This window comes from Salvelinus fontinalis, chromosome 3 (genome assembly GCF_029448725.1).
Source record: "Salvelinus fontinalis isolate EN_2023a chromosome 3, ASM2944872v1, whole genome shotgun sequence".
NCBI lineage: Eukaryota > Metazoa > Chordata > Actinopteri > Salmoniformes > Salmonidae > Salvelinus > Salvelinus fontinalis.
The window spans coordinates 49,844,199-49,850,198 of record NC_074667.1 but is presented as its reverse complement, the minus strand read 5'-3'; positions in this window follow the sequence as shown (position 1 = coordinate 49,850,198).

The following is a 6,000-nucleotide window of genomic DNA, read 5'->3' as shown; positions in this document are numbered from 1 at the left end:
TCATCCAGACTAATGTTAAATCCCCAGGTATACAGTGGTAATTGAAAACTTCACACATATAATCCCATGTGGAATGTGACCAGAATCTACATGGGATGTGGGAAATGTTGGATGATTCTTAGGAGTTATTCAGTTGTGCTTTAGAAGTGTACTTAGTGGAAAGCCATTTTATTTCCACAAATCAGACAAACTTTTATCAGTGAAATATTTTAGCTGTGTAATGCTCATCGTTGGAATGAGAAGAGGAGGACCAATGCGCAGCGTGGTAAGTATCAATTTTAATAAGAATACTTGAACAATGAACAAAAACAATAAACTGACAAACGACCGAGACAGTTCCGTATGGTGAAACACAGACACAGAAAATAACCACCAACAAAACACAAAGAAAAACAGGCTACCTAAATATGGCTCCCAATCAGAGACAACGACTGACACCTGCCTCTGATTGGGAACCATACTAGGCCAAACACAGAAATAGACAACCTAGACATACAACATAGAATGCCCACCCACATCACACCCTGACCAAACAAAACATAGAAACATACAAAGCAAACTATGGTCAGGGCGTGACAAGCTGTTAATTTATGTGGATGATCATTTATGTTACTCTGTTGTGGTAATGATGATCACTTAGAGAGCCATTATATGCTAAAGAGTACTAAAGGATTCAGCTGAATCTGATCTCCCTCTCTTTCTGTTATTCCTTCCATTTTGTTGCAGCTGTTATTATGAAGAAGACTGTGCAGAACAAGTAAATGCTCTTCTCCTCTCTCTTTTGTTGCTGAGGGGCTGTTTTCTATTTTAACACCTGCTGGCAGTGAGACCAGTACCATTTTACTATGATCATCAGTATGATGGCATCAAGAAAATGTCACATTATAAAAATAAATAATGACCATCTATTCACTAGAGTATCATAGCCACATTCAATGAGAATAGATAAGTATGTTTGTGCTTAGTTTTCCATATTGTCTCATTTCCACACTGTTATAATGATGCATTGCTTTATCACATAATGATAAGATAGCTCATAGACTTATGGCAATGTGAATGGGCAGAAGCCCAAAGGGTTCATGTTCTTAATTCAATTGATTGGTTGCAGTACAACAATGAGAAATAATTGAGGAGCACTTAGTACCTTTTCTTTTTTGGAACGCTATAGAGCTCTACAGGTATGTGTACACCACAGGTGTTATGTTGAAGTAGCAGTAAATTCCTATTCCAGCTGTAGATCCTCTCTAATGAGTGGCTGTAGAAACGTGATCTCCCCTGCTATAGTCTAGGTAATATGGTCATATCAGGCCCAGCATGTCCCACCCTCTCAGTAAACACAGGCCCAGGATTTACTCTCTTTATTACCTAAGCAGAGGGTTTAATTTCCTGGCCATTTGGGTCTGTTAGAGGTACAGGCAGGCGTGTGTCAGGACTGGCAATTACTCAGGGTGATGCAGGGAGACAGTGATACACAGCAACAACATTACCCAGTAGCGGTGCGTGGGTAAAAATCACTGGGGAAGCCAAGACAGAAAGAAAAGACATATTACAACCTATGTGTTGTGATAATTGCATTGTTTGCTCTATAACCTGTTAGTTCATATGCCACTGTGATATATAGGCCTAAGGCCCAGACAATAAGAAGACAACAGTCACACAGTGGCAGAATAAATTCAACCAGAAATTTGTTTAATCACAAAACCGGAGGACAACATCTGCCGGACTACTAAACAACTATTGGTTTAGAACCACGGAGATTTACCGCAAGTCACAAAGAAAACAGGAGCTGCCTCCACTATTCAAGCACCATTTCAACTTCAACATTTCAAAAACATGGTGACTCAACCTACTTGTAGAAAAATGCCAATGCCATCCTCCTCGCTTTCATTTTGATGAAACGGTCTATGACGCAGTCATACAGTACACGCTTTTATTTTTTGTTGTCCTAGGCTACCTGGCTAAAATGCTTGCTCACTAGCCTAACTTTCTTTCATGGGCAATGTTAGTTAGTCAACATTAGCCTTCTACATCTAGCTACATATTGAACATCCATCCTCTCAGTCCAATGACGCAATGTAATTTACGGTTGGATTACAATTACCGTTATAATCATTGGCCAGTACGGAGAATTAAGTAAAACCACAAGTTGTTTCTGTCGATTATGTATTTCTCAGTGATAGGAGTGACGCCAAATCCAAACTGACTCCCCTTGACACTTTTTTTTGGTCCGCCAGGACCATTCACAATTGAGCTCACTCAGTTTAGCTCAATGATGATTGGCTAATATTTTATACTTTTTTTGCATTCAATGCTATGGGCGGCAACAATGTCATATGCTTTATGACCAGACAACATCAGATAGATGACCTAGACATAAAAAGACAGATGGCCGATGTTTCCCTCGCTTGAATGCTTTCTCCGGTGAGATACATTCAGCTTCTTGGGAATTATGTTTTTTTGGTCATTTTTTTGAGGAAGCCTAGTTTCCCTTGGCATCCATGAATACAAGCATGTCATTACCACAGGCAGGAGACAGACTACCCCTCCTGACTCCCGGTACTGGCTACATGTGATTAGGACCAGGCTGAACTGGCAGGGGTGGAGAGAGTATAGAAGTGTGTGTGTGTGTGTATACAGTGAGCTCCAAAAGTATTGCAATTTTCCTTACAAACACATTCTATCATCACATAGCATATAAAATCAAAAGTCAAATCAAATCAAATTGTATTGGTTACATACACATGGTTAGCAGATGTTAATGCGAGTGTAGCGAAATGCTTGTTCTTCTAGTTCCGACCGTGCAGTAATATCTAACAAGTAATCTAACAATTTCACAACAACTACTTTATACACACAACTGTAAAGGAATGAGTAAGAATATGTACATATAAATATATGGATGAGCGATGGCCGAACGGCATAGGCAAGATGCAGTAGATGGTATAGAGTACAGCATATACATATGAGATGAGTAATATCGGGTATGTAAACATTATATAAAGTGGCATTGTTTAAAGTGACTAGTGATACATTTATTACATCCAATTTTTTATTAATAAAGTTACTAGAGAACTGAGTCAGTATGTTGGTAGCAGCCACTCAATGTTAGTGATGGCTGTTTAACAGTCTGATGGCCTTGAGTTTGTGATGGCCACTCCAATACCATGACTTTATTGTCCTTAGGCCATTTTTGCCACAACTTTGGAAGTATGTTTGGGGTCATTGTCCATTTGAAAGACCCATTTGCGAACAAGCTTTAACTTCCTGACTGATGTCTTGAGATGTTGCTTCAATATATCCACATAATTTTCCTTCCACTTGATGCCATCTATTATGTGAAGTGCACCAGTCCCTCCTGCAGCAAAGCACCCCAACAACATGATGCTGTCACCCCCGTGCTTCACGGTTGGGATGGTGTTCTTCGGCTTGCAAGCCTCCGCCGTTTTCCTCCAAACATAATGATGGTCATTAAGGCCAAACAGTTCTATTTTTGTTTCATCAGACCAATAAGTTCGATATTTATCCCCATGTGAAATTGCAAACCGTAGTCTGGCTTTTTTATGGCGGTTTTGGAGAAGTGATGCTTCCTTGCTGAGCGGCCTTTCAGATTATGTCGATATAGGACTTGCTTTACTGTGGATATAGATATTTTTGTACCTGTTTCCTCCAGCACCTTTACAAGGTCCTTTACTGTTGTTCTGGGATTGATTTGCACTTTTCGCACCAAAGTACGTTCATCTCTAGGAGACAGAACGCGTCAACTTCCTGAGCGGTATGAAGGCTGCGTGGTCCCATTGTGTTTATACTTGCGTACATTTGTTTGTACACATGAACGGGGTACCTTCAGGCATTTGGAAATTGCTCCCAAGGATGAACCAGACTTGTGGAGTTCTACAATTTTCTTCTAAGGTCTTACATCACCGATGCACTTGCTAATAAACTCGCTCACAGAATCAGCGTATACATCAATGTTGTTGTCTGAGGCTATCCGGGACATATCCCAGTTCCTGTGATCGAAACAATCTTGAAGCGTGGAATCAGATTGGTCGGACCAGCATTGAACAGACCTGAGCACGGGCATTTGCCTGTTTAAGTTTCTGTCTATAGGCTGGGAGCAACAAAATGGAGTCATGGTCAGATTGGCCGAAAGGAGGGCGAGGGAGGGCTTTGTATGCGTCGCGGAAGTTAGAGAAGCAATGATCCAGAATTTTGCAAGCCCGGGTCGCGCATTCGTTATGCTGAGAAAATTTAGGGAGCCTTGTTTTCAGATTAGCCTTGTTAAAATCCCCAGCTACAAAATGCAGCCTCAGGATATGTGGTTTCCAGTTTACATCAAGTTTCCAGTTTACATGAGTCCAATGAAGTTCTTTCAGGGCTGTCTATATGTCTGCTTGGGGGGATATACACAACTGTGATTATAATTGAAGAGAATTCTCTTGGTAGATAATGCGGTCGGCATTTGATTGTAAGGAATTCTAGGTCAGGTGAACAAAAGGACTTGAGTTCCTGCATGTTGCTATGATCACACCACGACTCGTTAATCATAAGGCATACACCCCGCCCTTCTCCTTACCAGAGAGATGTTTGTTTCTTTTCGGCGCGATGCGTGAAGAAACCAGGTGGCTGTACCGACTCTGATAACGTATCCGAGCCATGTTTCCATGAAACAGAGAATGTTACAATCTCTGATGTCTCTCTGGAAGGCAACCCTTGCTCGAATTTCGTCTACCTTGTTGTCAAGAGACTGGACATTGGCGAGTAGTATACTCTGGAGTGGTGAGCGATGTGCCCGTCTACGGAGCCTGACCAGAAGACCACTCCGTCTGTCCCTTCTGTGGCGCCTTTGTTTTGGGCGCCTACTGGGTTCCGATCCATTATCTTGGGTGGCGGTCCAAACAGAGGATCCGCTTCGGGAAAGTTGTATTCCTGGTCGTAATGTTGGTAAGTTGACGTTGCTCTTATATCCAATAGTTCTTCCTGGCTGTATGTAATAAGACTTAAGATTTCCTGGGGTAACAGTGTAAGAAATAATACATAAAAAACTAAATACTGCATAGTTTCCTAAGAATGCGAAGCGAGGCGACCATCTCTGTCGGCGCCATCACGAAATTCATGTACATATATTATTGAAGTTAACAGAGCCTCCGATCATAGAAAATGAACCAAATAGGACGTAAAAACATTGTTGAAAAAGTTCAAAACCTTTGTTGCTTTCTCTTACATGTAAAGCATTAGCAACCTAGCGAACCACCATTATAAAAGGAGAAAAAACCAACCAGTTTTTCACTCAGTTAAAAATCACCAAACTCATAGACTATGTAGTTAATCATGTTATCTCAATATTTCATGACTCATATTGTACTTTTGTACATTACATAACTGAATTAACAGGGTGGAATGATGAGAAGGAGAAAAGTTAGTAGTGTTCAGTATCAGGCATTCTCCAAGATTGAAGAAGAAACATCCAAGACCTCACGATCCCACTAACTCTCCTCATTGACTTCACAGCTCCCCCTAGCGACATTAACCATACACATTACTTTCAACGCAAATACCTGGGAGACCTCGAAAATTATACAAGAGCTCTTTCTTTGCTGCACTTGCCCATATTGACATGTCAAATAGTCTTATTTAACGTGTATCTTTTTTGACACGCAAAGACCAAGGGCAAGGTCAACGACAATAAATACACAGCCATTCTAAATGATCACCTTCAACCGATGAATAATTGAATAATTTCTGTCCTGATATGATGGTATTTTCCAGGATGACAATGCTCCCTTACACGGGGCACCAATGGTCACTGAATGGTTTGATTAGCATGGAAATGATATCAACCATATGCCATGGCCGTCTCAATCACCAGATTTTAACCCAATTGAACACCTATGGGAGATAAGGGAGCTGTGCCTGAGACAAGTGCTCAGCATATGTGGGAACTCCTTCAAGATTGTTGGAAAAGCATTCCAGGTGAAGCTGGTTGAGAGAATGGCAAGTGTG